Here is a 14122-nt window from a genome sequence, read left to right on the forward strand (position 1 = left end):
GAAACAGGACCCTCAAACTCCCCAAGCATGAAATAGAGGGGCGTGTTCAGGAGTGCACTAAGGATGAAACTGGGGGTGTTTGGTTCCCCCCATAATCTCTGGTAGCACCTTTTAAAGTCACCAAAGTGAACAATGTAAGCATGGTGAGCTTGCTATACTAACTCTGCTTCAAGTCTCAAGTTCTCCCCTTTCAATGCTCTATGTTAACTTGAGCTGCCCCTGGGGGGTGTGAATTGGGTCTTTGGGGACAAAAGAATTTACAGATGGTTCTGGATGAGTCCTCTTTCACACTTGCTGATGTGTCTCCTTGCTTTCCGATGCCCTCCTGGCAAATCCCAATCTCTTCCCAATGGCCAGAATGCTCTTCCTAAAATGCAAATCCTGCCATTTGACTCCCTTACTTACATTCAGTGTCTCCCCACTGCCTACAGGGGGTTTACAAGTGGTCTGAGGACATTAACAAGAGAAGATGAGACCATGAAGGGTTTGTAGGTTATGCTAAAGGCTTTCAATTTTATTCTGTAGGGTACAGCTTACAAACTGATGGTATGTCTACATTTGCCAGAGCTACTATGACAAATACCACAGATTGGGTTGGCGCAAACAATGGAAATTTATTGGCTCATGATTTTGGAGACTGAAAGTCCAAAATCAAGGTCTCAACAGGCCATACTTTCTCCTGGAGTTTGTTCCATTCTGGTGCTGGCTGCCAGCCATCCTTGGGGTTTCTTGGTTTACATCTCTGCCTCCCACCAAATGGTAACGTCCTTGATCTCCTTCTCTGTCTTTCTCCAACTTCTGGCTTTTATTTAAAGCCTCCCATCATACAGATTAAAGCTCACCCTGATTCAGTCTGGCAACTCCTATATGGGATCTTTAAATATTCTACTTAGAAATGAGTCCTCACCTTAACTGATAATACATCTTCAAAGTGTTCATACCCACAGGAATATGGATTAAGATTAAGAATGAAAGAACATGTCTTTTGAGAGGGTATGTAATTTAATCCACCACAACATGAGATAAAAATGTTTCCTAGAGACTTGTTTTAACTCTCTAAAGTTTTTTTTCTGTTTGTTTTTGTTTCTTCACATGGCAGGCACGGGAAATGAACCTGGGTCTTTGGCGTGGCAGATGAGAATTCTGCTGCTGAGCCACCATTGCACCGCCCAACTCTCATAAAACTTTATAAATCTGTACACTTATTGGAAAAATCTGAAGCTCTGACACGAGTGGATTCATGTTCCTGCACAGCCTCAAGTTACAACTGCCTCCTTCAAACCAGACATGAGCTCCCCAGCTTGCAATAGTCCTGACTTTCCTTCCTCTGAACTCCGCAGGCATTTCAGCACACCCCCTGTAGGTAGAGGGGAGCCACCAGTTTTAAGTAAGAGAGTCAACTGGTAAGACTAACATTTTAGGAAGAAAATTCTGACCATTGGGAGGAGATTGAATTTAGGAGAGGACATCTGAAGTAAGGAGACACATCAACCAGCATCAGAGAGGAGGGCACAGTAAGGTCGGACCCCCTACCCCCATGGACTCCTGTGCATGCACACACTTGTAAGTGTGGCAGAATTGCTCTCTCTTCTTCAATACTTAAAGTTCTTAGATTTCTTCACCCCCTCAATATTTATTTATGTTCAATTTTAACATCATTTGGTTTTGTTCTTTGTTGGGGTAGAGAAGGGTGAGAAGTACAAATACCATCTACACCCAGAAAGTATTAATTCTCTGGAACTTCCAGCCTGTTGCTAGAGTAGGCAAAGCAGGTTTGGTGGCTAGAGAAAGTACGCAAGAAAAGGCATGCTGGTGCAGAGAGTTTGAAATGGAACCACTGTGTACTAAAGTGATAAGAATAAGAGGCTTTGGGGTGGGGCAGTGACAGTAGCTGCTTCATACTACTTGAGGATTTCCTGAGTGTCAGGTGCTATCATATAATGGTTACTGAGATGGATTTTTCTCTGTTGTCACAAAGATTACAGCTTTGTGAAGGAGCCAAAGAAGTTAGCCTGTCATCTCCCCCTCCATCCCCCCAGAATATGATATAGTGTCATGGTAGGAAAGAAAAGCATACCAGGGAAGGTCTCCTGGAAAAGGTGACATTTAAGCTAGACTTGAATTAGGACTGAAAGTATTCCTAGGGGGAGTAGCAGGGGGCAGGGGGATCGGCAAGTGCAAAGGTCCTGGGGACAATGAGTTTGTAGCGAGTTCTGAGAAACTAAAAGAAATTTGGTATGACTAGGTTGTAGGGTTCAAGGTGAGACCAAGAGTGGGTGAGAAGTCTGGAGGGGAGCTAGATGGTGGGAAACTTAGAAAAATGCTTGGATTTTATCCTAGAGGCAATTTCTTCCCAAGACCAAATCTTCCTCTTATTATTTCAAGTTATTGGTTGTCCTCAGAATTTCCTTACCAATCTTGATCTAGCACACAATGTTTCCTATTATATAAATTCTAACAGAAAAATTCACATTAAACATTCTAATAGAAAAACTAGCCAAGTTTTATTTGATTGATAGGCAAATTATTCCTATACTAGATTCAATGGCTTGTTCAAGAAGTATTTATAAATCTAGCCCCTGTCCTTATAGGTCTCAAAATATCTATGGAAATGTTGCACATTTCATTTTCCAAAGATGATTGCAACAATATCTTCTAACCCACACATTCTTTCTACAGGTGTGAATTAGATGCTCTTCTCAATGAGAGGTGGACTCCATGGCTCTTCCTCTTGAATTTGGTTGGATTTTGACTACTATAGTGGTGATATTATATGATTTTCATGGCTGGGTCACAAAAGACAAAATAGCTTCCTCCTGGTTTTCTAGAAATACTTGCCTTTGGAGTCCTAAGCCACCTTGGGAAGAAGCCTGATGCATTCATGTTGTTGAGAGGCCAAGTCACATGGGGAGATCATGTTTAGTGGTTCTGGCCAACAGGCTGATGGCTATTGCCATCTGCCAGACCTGTGAGTGAAGATACTTCCAGATGATTCATGCTTCCAGCTGTCAAGTCATCCCCAGGCTTTAAATCTTCTTGGTTGAGATATTATGGAACAGAGATAAGCCATTCCCACTGTACCCCTTCCAAATTCTTGGCCATCAGAATCCACAACCATAATAAATTAGTGTTTTAAGCCCCTGAATTCTGGGGTAATTTGTCATGCAGAAATAGATAACCCTACAACAGCTTACCTAGCTGAGCTGCTTAGAAGAAGTTCTAGCACAATATATAAAAAGACCACAATCTCTTCTACAGACCATAAGTACCAAGTGGAAGGCCAAAAAAATAGACTTCACAATTATCTGGACTTTTCACAGAAGACTATTTTGAAGGAGTTGGACTTTAGCTTAACCTTGAGAATTTTTGGAATTTTGGAATCCTCTTTCAAACTGAGCAGCACTTCCTTTGACAAACCACTCCTCTCCCATTCTGAGCCATTTCCTTTCTCTGGGATTGATAGCACAGCCCCAGGGGGAGGCTGTGATTGGGTAAAACCATAATGATTGGTTCAGAGTTGGTGAGGCTGGAGGAGACAATTTCTAGGACTTATTGAAAAGAAAGGACTTCTAGTCTCTTGCACGGAGGTTACTAGAAGATAGTGTGGAATGAGGATGTGAGACAACCTTTTTCTGCTTAAGAGGGGAAGCCTGAAGCTGCTGGTAGTGAGGTGCAGGCAATGGTGGGGGACAGAGGTAGCGGTGTGGGACGGGGCTCCAGGTTGAATCTACACCGTGGAATGCAAATGGAAGCCAGGGAGAAAGCAGGCCACTGGTGGTATCATTTGATTTGCTGGACAAACCATTGCCAAAGCTGGTTCCACCTCTAGATTTCTCAGTCCCCTCCCCTGTTTTCTTTTTGTGTAAACTAGTTTTAATTGGACTTTTTGTGGTTTGCCAACCAAAAACAAATGGGTAGGATTTGTTACCCATTTATCAAGGAGGCAACAACACTTCAGGCAAAACAAGAGGGCAATGTCTCATAAAGTATGCATCATGGTATGGCAAGGCCTGTCCCATAAAAGTGAAAAAACAAAATTCCCAAGTCAAAAATATTTGTTTAGCCCAAAACTTAGTTGTGCTTCTTTAGTTGGTCAACACATATGTATAAACCCACCATAATCCAGGCACTGTGCTGTGTGTTGGGGATAGGACACTGAATAACAGCTGTGGTCTTGCCCTTGCAGGATGTATAGTCCAGTGGGAAAGATGGACATTGAGAATTACAAAGGTCCAAGGGAATAGACACTGCAACACGGACCTCATCTAGGTTGGGAACAGGGGCCAAGGAAGGCGTCCCTGAGAAAGTGACATTTAAGCAGAGGCCTAAAAGAAGCATAAAGATCTAATGAGTCGGTGAAAGAGGGTGTGGAGGGGAATATTCCAGGTAGGGGGAAGAGCACTCCTTTAACAACAGGGATTTTGGTACAAATGTGCATTGTGTAAAACTCAAAGAGCTCCCTAACTTAGTTGACATAGAGCTCTGTGTGGGGCAACAGGTTTCCAAAGAACACACTTCAGAAAAAATAGGTGTGGCCTCAGAAATGAATGGAAGTGTTTCAGGGACAGAGGTCCTGATTGAGGTAGAGGGCTATCTATGAGAACAAAGAGGGGCAGGTAGATGATAGATACAGATAGATTAGAGTCATAGGTAAGGACACAGACATATTAGAATATTAGATGGGTGATGGGTTAGGTAGATAGATAAATAGATAGATGATGGCTAGATAATTTGACATGCTAGGATGGGCAGGGCCTTCAATGCTAGGGTAAACAGGTGGTCATGGTAACTTCAGGTAGGTTCATGGCTGAGGTTGTATATAAGTTTGGGATCAGGGAAGGCTGCAGGGATCTAGGCATTAAGTGATCAAATTCCAGGCCAAAATAGGAACAGTGGAGAGAGAGAGAAAGGAATGAATTTAAAAAGCATCACTGAGCAGCAAGAGGCAATTGTTAACAGATAGATAACTTGATTGAAAAGAAGAACAGGAGGAGGCAACTGGGTTCCAGGGGAATGAGGCCCTCCAGAAAGAAATGAAAACCCCTTTTCTCTCCAGTGATTGCTATTTTAGTGCACAATGGCAGAAAAATTTCAAGTCAGTGAGTGCCTAAGCATTTGCCAAATCATTAGCAGCGCTGGGAAAAGCTGAGAAAGTATGAAGAGCAATCAAAAGTTATGGGAAATAAGGGGTTTGGAGATTATTGGGGGATTTTAATCCTTTTTGTCTATTCCTGCCACCCTCCCCAGAGCTGCCTGTATTTTGCTCACAATCACCCCCACACGTTACATTGCCTACCTCAAACCTCTGCAGCCACATTTTAAGAGGACAGAGCGATAGAAAATTTCCTTTCAGGTTAGGGTGTCACAACAAATGAAAAGGACAAGATATTTAAGAGAAAAATCACTTGGCAGTCCACCATTTATCAGTTTCTCTTGCTCTCTCCCCATCTCCCTCTTTCATCTTGTCTCACCTGATACGTTGACCCAGCCACGATAAGTAAGAACTGTAGGCACAGATAGCATTCTATGAAATAGCATCCCAGCCTACGGCAGCTGCCATGATTAATAGAGCCACTTCACACAAGCCATGCTTTTACTCCTTAATGACCACTTGTTCCTTTGGGGAATGGGCACACTCCACTCTATTAAAGTCAGGATCAGGGCTCCCTGGAGATTGCAACCAGATGCCTGCGGTAGTTTGGAATGAAGAATTTTCAGAGACCCCTGACCTGGAGTAATTATATTGGAGGTTGCCATTCTCTGGAGGTTCCATTGTAATTTTTTTTTCGCCATTCCTGGTAATTACATTGGAGGTTGAGTCCCACCCCTGACATGAAGACTTTCTCCATCGGTCCTGGGTGATCCTGCAAGAGATGATGTCAGTGAATCAACCACCTAGCTATGAGAGCCATGCCCATCAGGGAATTTCATAAGGCATTGAGGATGGGTGTTCTAGTTTGCTAGTTGCTGGAATGCAACACACCAGAGCTGGGTTGGCTTTTAATAAAAGGGGATTTATTTCATTAGTTCTTCAGAGGAAAGGCAGTTAACTTTCAACTGAGGTTCTTTCTTACGTGGGAAGGCACAGGGTGATCTCTGCTGGACTTTTCTCCAGGCCTCTGGGTTCCAACAACTTTCCCCAGGGTGATTTCTTTCTGCATCTCCAAAGGCCTGGGCTGAGCTGTGAGTGCTGAGATGAGGTATGCTGAACTGCTTGGGCTGTGCTACGTTGCACTCTCTCATTTAAGCACCAGCCAATTAAATCAAACATTCATTGCAGCAGGCACGCCTCCTAGACGAATGCAGATGTAATGAGCAACAGATGAGGTTCATGTACCATTGCTCATGTTCACAGCAACAGAACTAGGTGCCTTCACCTGGCCAAGTTGACAACTGAATCTAACTACCACAATGGGGGTGTGAATTCATATTTAGTCAATTCAATGAATATTATTGAGAATTTCTGTGCCTGACACAGAGCTTGGTACTGAGCTCCAAATGAAGGAGGGAAACAGACATGAAAACAGGTCACCCTATAACAAACTGGGCCATGCACGTCCAATGGAGGCTCAAGAGACAGACTGGGGAGACTTCCGGAGAAGATGGCGGCTTAGTAAGACACGCGGGTCTTAGTTCCTCCTCTAGAACAGCTACTAAAGAAATAGAAACGGTACAGGGCAGCTCCTGGAACCATGACAGAGACCAAAAAGACAGCGTACCCTATTCTGGAATGGCGGAACAGGCTGGGAGAATTTGCTGCGGTGAGATCTCCGAGGGGTATGCGCTTCCCCGGGCCGGGGCAGCTGGCGGCCGGAGTCCCTCCCTCCCTCCTTCCCGGGCCAGCTGGGAGATTTGGACAGGTGATTCCCTCAAGCCGTGGTGGCCGGTGCCCCCTCCATGCAGGGCCTCCCGGGCCAGCTGGGAGAATTGGATTGGAGGTACCCCAAGCCGCGGAGGCCGGTGCCCCAACCAACGTGCAGATTCCCAGGCCGGCTGGGAGATTTGGACCGGCACTCCCCCAAGCCGTGGTGGCCGGCGCCCCCCCCCCCCCCGACGCGGGGCCTCCCGGGCTGGCTGGGAGAATTGGATTGGAGGTCTCCCAAGCCGCGGCGGCCGACGCCCCCCCCCACGCGCAGATTCCTGGGCCGGCTGGGAGATTTGGACCGGCACTCCCCCAAGCCGCTTTGGATGGCGACCCTCCCCCACAGCAAGAGTTTTCCAAAGTTAAAGGAACCACAGCATCTTTTACTGGTGGGACCTGCAGACAGACGAGTGCCACGAGCACCACATACTGGGCAGGATAAGAAAAACAGAGCCCAGAGTATTCACAGGAAAATCTTTCAACCTGCTGGGTCCCACACCCAGGGAAATCTGATTAAATCCCCAGACGCCAGCAGAAAAGAACGGATCACACTAGGAAAATTGAAGATATGGCCCAGTCAAAGGAACAAACCAATAGTTCAAATGAGATACAGGAGCTGAGACAACTAATTCTGAATATACGAACAGAAATGGAAAACCTCTTCAAAAACCAAATCAATAAATTGAGGGAGGACATGAAGAAGACATGGGCTGAACAAAAAGAAGAAATGGAAAGTCTGAAAAAACAAATCACAAACTTATGGGAGTGAAGGACAAAGTAGAAAAGATGGAAAAAACAATGGATACCTACAATGTAGATTTAAAGAGACAGAAGTTAGAATTAGTGAACTGAAGGATGGAACATCTGAATTCCAAAAAGAAACAGAAACTATAGGGAAAAGAAATTTGAGGAGGGAATCAGGGAACTGAATGATAATATGAAGCACACAAATATACATGTTGTGGGTGTCCCAGAAGGAGAAGAGAAGGGAAAAGGAGGAGAAAAACTAATGGAAGAAATTATCACTGAAAATTTCCCAACTCTTATGAAAGACCTAAAATTACAGATCCAAGAAGTGCAGCTCACACCAAAGAGAATAGACCCAAAAACGTCTCCAAGACACTTACTAGATGGAATGTCAGAGGTCAAAGAGAAAGAGAGGATCTTGAAAGCAGCAAGAGAAGAACTATCCATCACATACAAGGGAAACCCAATAAGACTATGTGTAGATTTCTCAGCAGAAACCATGGAGGCTAGAAGACAGTGGGATGATATATTTAAATTACTAAAAGAGAAAAACTGCCAACCAAGACTTCTATATCCAGCAAAATTGTCCTTCAAAAACGAGGGAGAAAATAAAACATTTTCAGACAAAAAGTCACTGAGAGAATTTGTGACCAAGAGACCAGCTCTGCAAGAAATACTAAAGGGAGCACTAGAGTCAGATACAAAAAGACAGAAGAGAGAGGTATGGAGAAGAGTGTAGAAAGAAGGAAAATCAGATATGATATATATAATACAAAAGGCAAAATGGTAGAGGAAAATATTATCCAAACAGTAGTAACACTAAATGTTAATGGACTGAATTCCCCAATCAAAAGACATAGACTGGCAGAATGGATTAAAAAACAGGATCCTTCTATATGCTGTCTACAGGAAACACATCTTAGACCCCAAGATAAATATAGGTTGAAAGTGAAAGGTTGGGAAAAGATATTTCATGCAAATAACAACCAGAAAAGAGCAGGAGTAGCTATACTAATATCCAACAAATTAGACTTCAAATGTAAAACAGTTAAAAGAGACAGAGAAGGACACTATCTACTAATAAAAGGAACAATTAAACAAGAAAACATAACAATCATAAATATTTATGCATCGACCAGAATGCCCCAAAATATGTGAGGAATGCACTGCAATCACTGAAAAGCGAAATAGACACATATACCATAATAGTTGGAGACTTCAATTCCCCACTCTCATCAATGGACAGAACATCTAGACAGAGGATCAATAAAGAAATAGAGAATTTGAATACTACAAGAAATGAGCTAGACTTAACAGACATTTATAGGACATTACATCCCACAACACCAGGATACACCTTTTTCTCAAGTGCTCATGGATCATTCTCAAAGATAGACCATATGCTGGGTCACAAAGCAAGTCTTAACAAATTTAAAAAGATTGAAATCATACACAACACTTTCTCGGATCATAAAGGAATGAAGTTGGAAATCAATAATAGGCGGAGTGCCAGAAAATTCACAAATACATGGAGGCTCAACAACACACTCTTAAACAACAAGTGGGTCAAGGAAGAAATTGCAAGAGAAATTAGTAAATATCTTGAGGAAAATGAAAACAAAAACACAACATATCAAAACCTATGGGACGCAGCAAAGGCAGTGCTAAGAGGGAAATTTATTGCCCTAAATGCCTATATCAGAAAAGAAGAAAAGGCAAAAATTCAGGAATTGACTGTCCACTTGGAAGAACTGGAGAAAGAACAGCAAACTAACCCCAAAGCAAGCAAAAGGAAAGAAATAACAAAGATTAGAGCAGAAATAAATGAAATTGAAAACATGAAAACAATATAGAAAATCAATAAGACCAGAAGTTGGTTCTATGAGAAAATCAATAAGATTGATGGGCCCCTATCAAGATTGACAAAAAGAAGAAGAGAGAGGATGCAAATAAATAAGATCAGAAATGGAAGAGGAGACATAACCACTGACCTCACAGAAATAAAGGAGGTTATAACAGGATACTATGAACAACTTTATGCCAATAAATATAACAATTTAGATGAAATGACAGGTTCCTGGGAAGGCATGAACAACCAACTTTGACTCAAGAAGAAATAGATGACCTCAACAAACCAATCACAAGTAAAGAAATTGAATCAGTCATTCAAAAGCTTCCTAAAAAGAAAAGTCCAGGACCAGACGGCTTCACATGTGAATTCTACCAAACATTCCAGAAAGAATTAGTACCAACTCTCCTCAAACTCTTCAAAAAAATCAAAGCGGAGGGAAGGCTACCTAATTCATTCTATGAAGCCAACATCACCCTCATACCAAAACCAGCCAAAGATATTACAAAAAAAGAAAACTACAGACCAATCTCTCTAATGAATATAGATGCAAAAATCCTCAATAAAATTCTAGCAAATCGAATCCAGCAACACATTAAAAGAATTATACATCATGACCAAGTAGGATTCATCCCAGGTATGCAAGGATGGTTCAACATAAGAAAATCAATTAATGTAATACACCATATCAACAAATCAAAGCAGAAAAATCACATGATCATCTCAATTGATGCAGAGAAGGCATTTGACAAGATTCAGCATCCTTTCCTGTTGAAAACACTTCAAAAGATAGGAATACAAGGGAACTTCCTTAAAATGATAGAGGGAATATATGAAAAACCCACAGCTAATATCATCCTCAATGGGGAAAAATTGAAAACTTTCCCCCTAAGATCAGGAACAAGACAAGGATGTCCATTATCACCACTATTATTCAACATCGTGTTGGAGGTTCTAGCCAGAGCAATTAGACAAGAGAAAGAAATACAAGGCATCAAAATTGGAAAGGAAGAAGTAAAACTATCACTGTTTGCAGATGATATGATACTATACGTCGAAAACCTGGAAAAATCCACAACAAAACTACTAGAGCTAATAAATGAGTACAGCAAAGTAGCAGGTTACAAGATCAACATTCAAAAATCTGTAGCATTTCTATACACCAGCAATGAACAAGCTGAGGGGGAAATCAAGAAACGAATCCCATTTACAATTGCAACTAAAAGAATAAAATACCTAGGAATAAATTTAACTAAAGAGACAAAAAACCTATACAAAGAAAACTACAAAAAACTGTTAAAAGAAATCACAGAAGACCTAAATAGATGGAAGGGCATACCGTGTTCATGGATTGGAAGATTAAATATAGTTAAGATGTCAATCCTCCCTAAATTGATTTACAGATTCAATGCAATACCAATCAAAATCCCAACAACTTATTTTTCAGAAATAGAAAAACCAATAAGCAAATTTATCTGGAAGGGCAGGGTGCCCCGAATTGCTAAAAGTATCTTGAGGAAAAAAAACGAAGCTGGAGGTCTCACGCTGCCTGACTTTAAGGCATATTATGAAGCCACAGTGGTCAAAACAGCATGATATTGGCATAAAGATAGATATATCGACCAATGGAATCAAATAGAGTGCTCAGATATAGACCCTCTCATCTATGGACATGATCTTTGATAAGGCAGTCAAGCCAACTCACCTGGGACAGAACAGTCTCTTCAATAAATGGTGCCTAGAGAACTGGATATCCATATACAAAAGAATGAAAGAAGACCCATACCTCACACCCTATACAAAAGTTAACTCAAAATGGATCAAAGATCTAAACATTAGGTCTAAGACCATAAAACAGTTAGAGGAAAATGTAGGGAGATATCTTATGAAACTTAAAATTGGAGGCAGTTTTATGGACCTTAAACCTAAAGCAAGAGCACTGAAGAAATAAATAAATAAATGGGAGCTCCTCAAAATTAAACACTTTTGTGCATCAAAGAACTTCATCAAGAAAGTAGAAAGACAGCCTACACAATGGGAGACAATATTTGGAAACGACATATCAGATAAAGGTCTAGTATCCAGAATTTATAAAGAGATTGTCCAACTCAACAACAAAAAGACAGCCAACCCAATTACAAAATGGGAAAAAGACTTGAACAGACACCTCTCAGAAGAGGAAATACAAATGGGCAAAAGGCACATGAAGAGATGCTCAATGTCCCTGGCCATTAGAGAAATGCAAATCAAAACCACAATGAGATATCATCTCACACCCACCAGAATGGCCATTATCAGCAAAACAGAAAATGACAAGTGCTGGAGAGGATGCAGAGAAAGAGGCACACTTATCCACTGTTGGTGGGAATGTCAAAGGGTGCAACCACTGTGGAAGGCAGTTTGGCGGTTCCTCAAAAAACTGAATATAGAATTGCCATACGACCCAGCAATACCATTGCTAGGTATCTACTCAAAGGACTTAAGGGCAAAGACACAAACGGACATTTGCACACCAATGTTTATAGCAGCGTTATTTACAATTGCAAAGAGATGGAAACAGCCAAAATGTCCATCAACAGACGAGTGGCTAAACAAACTGTGGTATATACATACGATGGAATATTATGCAGCTTTAAGACAAAATAAACTTATGAAGCATGTCAGAACATAGATGGACCTAGAGAACATTATGCTGAGTGAGTCTAGCCGAAAACTAAAGGACAAATACTGTATGGTCCCACTGATGTGAACCAACATTCGAGAATAAACTTGGAATATGTCATTGGTAACAGAGACCAGCAGGAGTTAGAAACAGGGTAAGATAATGGGTAATTGGAGCTGAAGGGATACAGACTGTGCAACAGGACTAGATACAAAAACTCAAAAATGGACAGCACAATGCTACCTAATTGTAGTGTAATTATGTTAAAACACTGAATGAAGCTGCATCTGAGCTATAGTTTTGTTTGTTTGTTTGTGTTTTTTGTTTTTTTATATTTATTTTTTATTATTATTATTTTTATTTTTTTCTATGTTATCATTTTATGTCTTTTTCTGTTGTTTTGCTAGTTCTTTTCCTAAATCGATGCAAATGTACTAAGAAATGATGATCATACATCTATGTGATCATATTAAGAATTACTGATTGCATATGTAGAATGGAATGATTTCTAAATGTTGTGTTAGTTAATTTTTTTTTAATTAATAAAAAAAAAAAAAGAGACAGGCTGGGGATGAAGAGGTGGGACAAAGGAAGGTGTCAGGAGGAGGTGATGCTTGACCTTGAAGGGTGAGTAGGATTTTCCCAGTGGAGAAAGTTGTCCCAGACAGAGAGAACAAACAGCATGAACTTATTATAGGAGAAAAAAAAAATTGGAAAAGACACAGCCTCTGACATTGAGAAGTGGTGTGGCCCAGAGATTAGGCATTGCAGATGTCATGCTTATTTTATGAATAATAACAGAAAAATCACTGAACTGTAATGTATTCCCTATGTGCCAGGCACCTGGCGATGTGTTTTCCAGGAATTATCTCGTTTAATTCCACACGGTCAAATGAAGGAATACATGTTATTTCTTTCCTTGGACAAGTGAGGAAACTGAGACCTGGAGCATTTCGGTAATGTGTCCAGCATCCCCCAAACCCAGGTCTGTCTGCCTCCAGGGCTGATACCCCCGTCTCATGTTGTGTGGCTGTGTGCAAGAGACGCCACCCCTGGCTGTGCTTTTAAAAATATGCAGCTTCTCATACTCCCCTCCTACAGGTATGATTCCATGGGTCTGGGGGAGAGGCCACTGTTCATCATTTTTAAGGGCTCCCTAGTGATTCTTTTAGGAGATGATGAGGCTCACAGGATGTTTTCCATCCAACCCACCTGGAATTTTGCTACCATTCAGTTCCCATCAGTTCTTGAGCAGGAGCCAAGAAAGGGGGCTGTGAGACCCTGCTGCTGCCCAGCTGTCTGAGTGGAGATGAGCCATGTGTCCTCTTTGTATTTAATTTTTCATACGTCAACTTAGGAGAAGATGGACTAGCTGATCCCTGAGCTGCTGGGCAATGATATAAACCCCACTGTTGGGTTATAATACACTCAGTACCTGAAACTCCAAAGACCAACTGAAGGACACTGCTAAGAAGAATCCAAGCCACTTGCATTGAGTTAGGTTCTGCTTCAGGAAGGAACATATTCATTGCAGACACAGGACTCATGTCAGTTACGCGAGGGCCACTGTGTCAGGAAGTACACCCAGCCTACACAGGGGCTCCACTTTAGCCAAGACAAGGTCCCTACAGCTGGGCACGGGCCCCACGCCTTACAGAAGCAGCACTCTGCTGGAATCCTGGTCCCTGCTAAAGGTCAAAGCAGAAGGTCCCCATGCCACCCCTCCCAGGAAAGAACCTCTGCAGTGGCTGCCCCTTCCATTGTCTCTGTCTACATTTGAGCTCCCCACAGATTTATTAGTGAGACCATTTGGAAAAACTACCTTGAAATGTGGAGCATGTCGCCATGGTTTGAAGCTGTGTGTACCCCAGAAAAGATCACAGTCTTAAAGCTAATCCATTCCTGTGGGTGTGGACCCATTGTAAGTAGCATCTCCTGGTAATTATCATTCAGGGTGGGTCTTAATCCTCTTCCTGGAGTCCTTTATAATAGAATAAAAAAG

The sequence above is a fragment of the Tamandua tetradactyla genome, chromosome 25 (assembly GCF_023851605.1).
Source record: "Tamandua tetradactyla isolate mTamTet1 chromosome 25, mTamTet1.pri, whole genome shotgun sequence".
Taxonomy (NCBI): domain Eukaryota; kingdom Metazoa; phylum Chordata; class Mammalia; order Pilosa; family Myrmecophagidae; genus Tamandua; species Tamandua tetradactyla.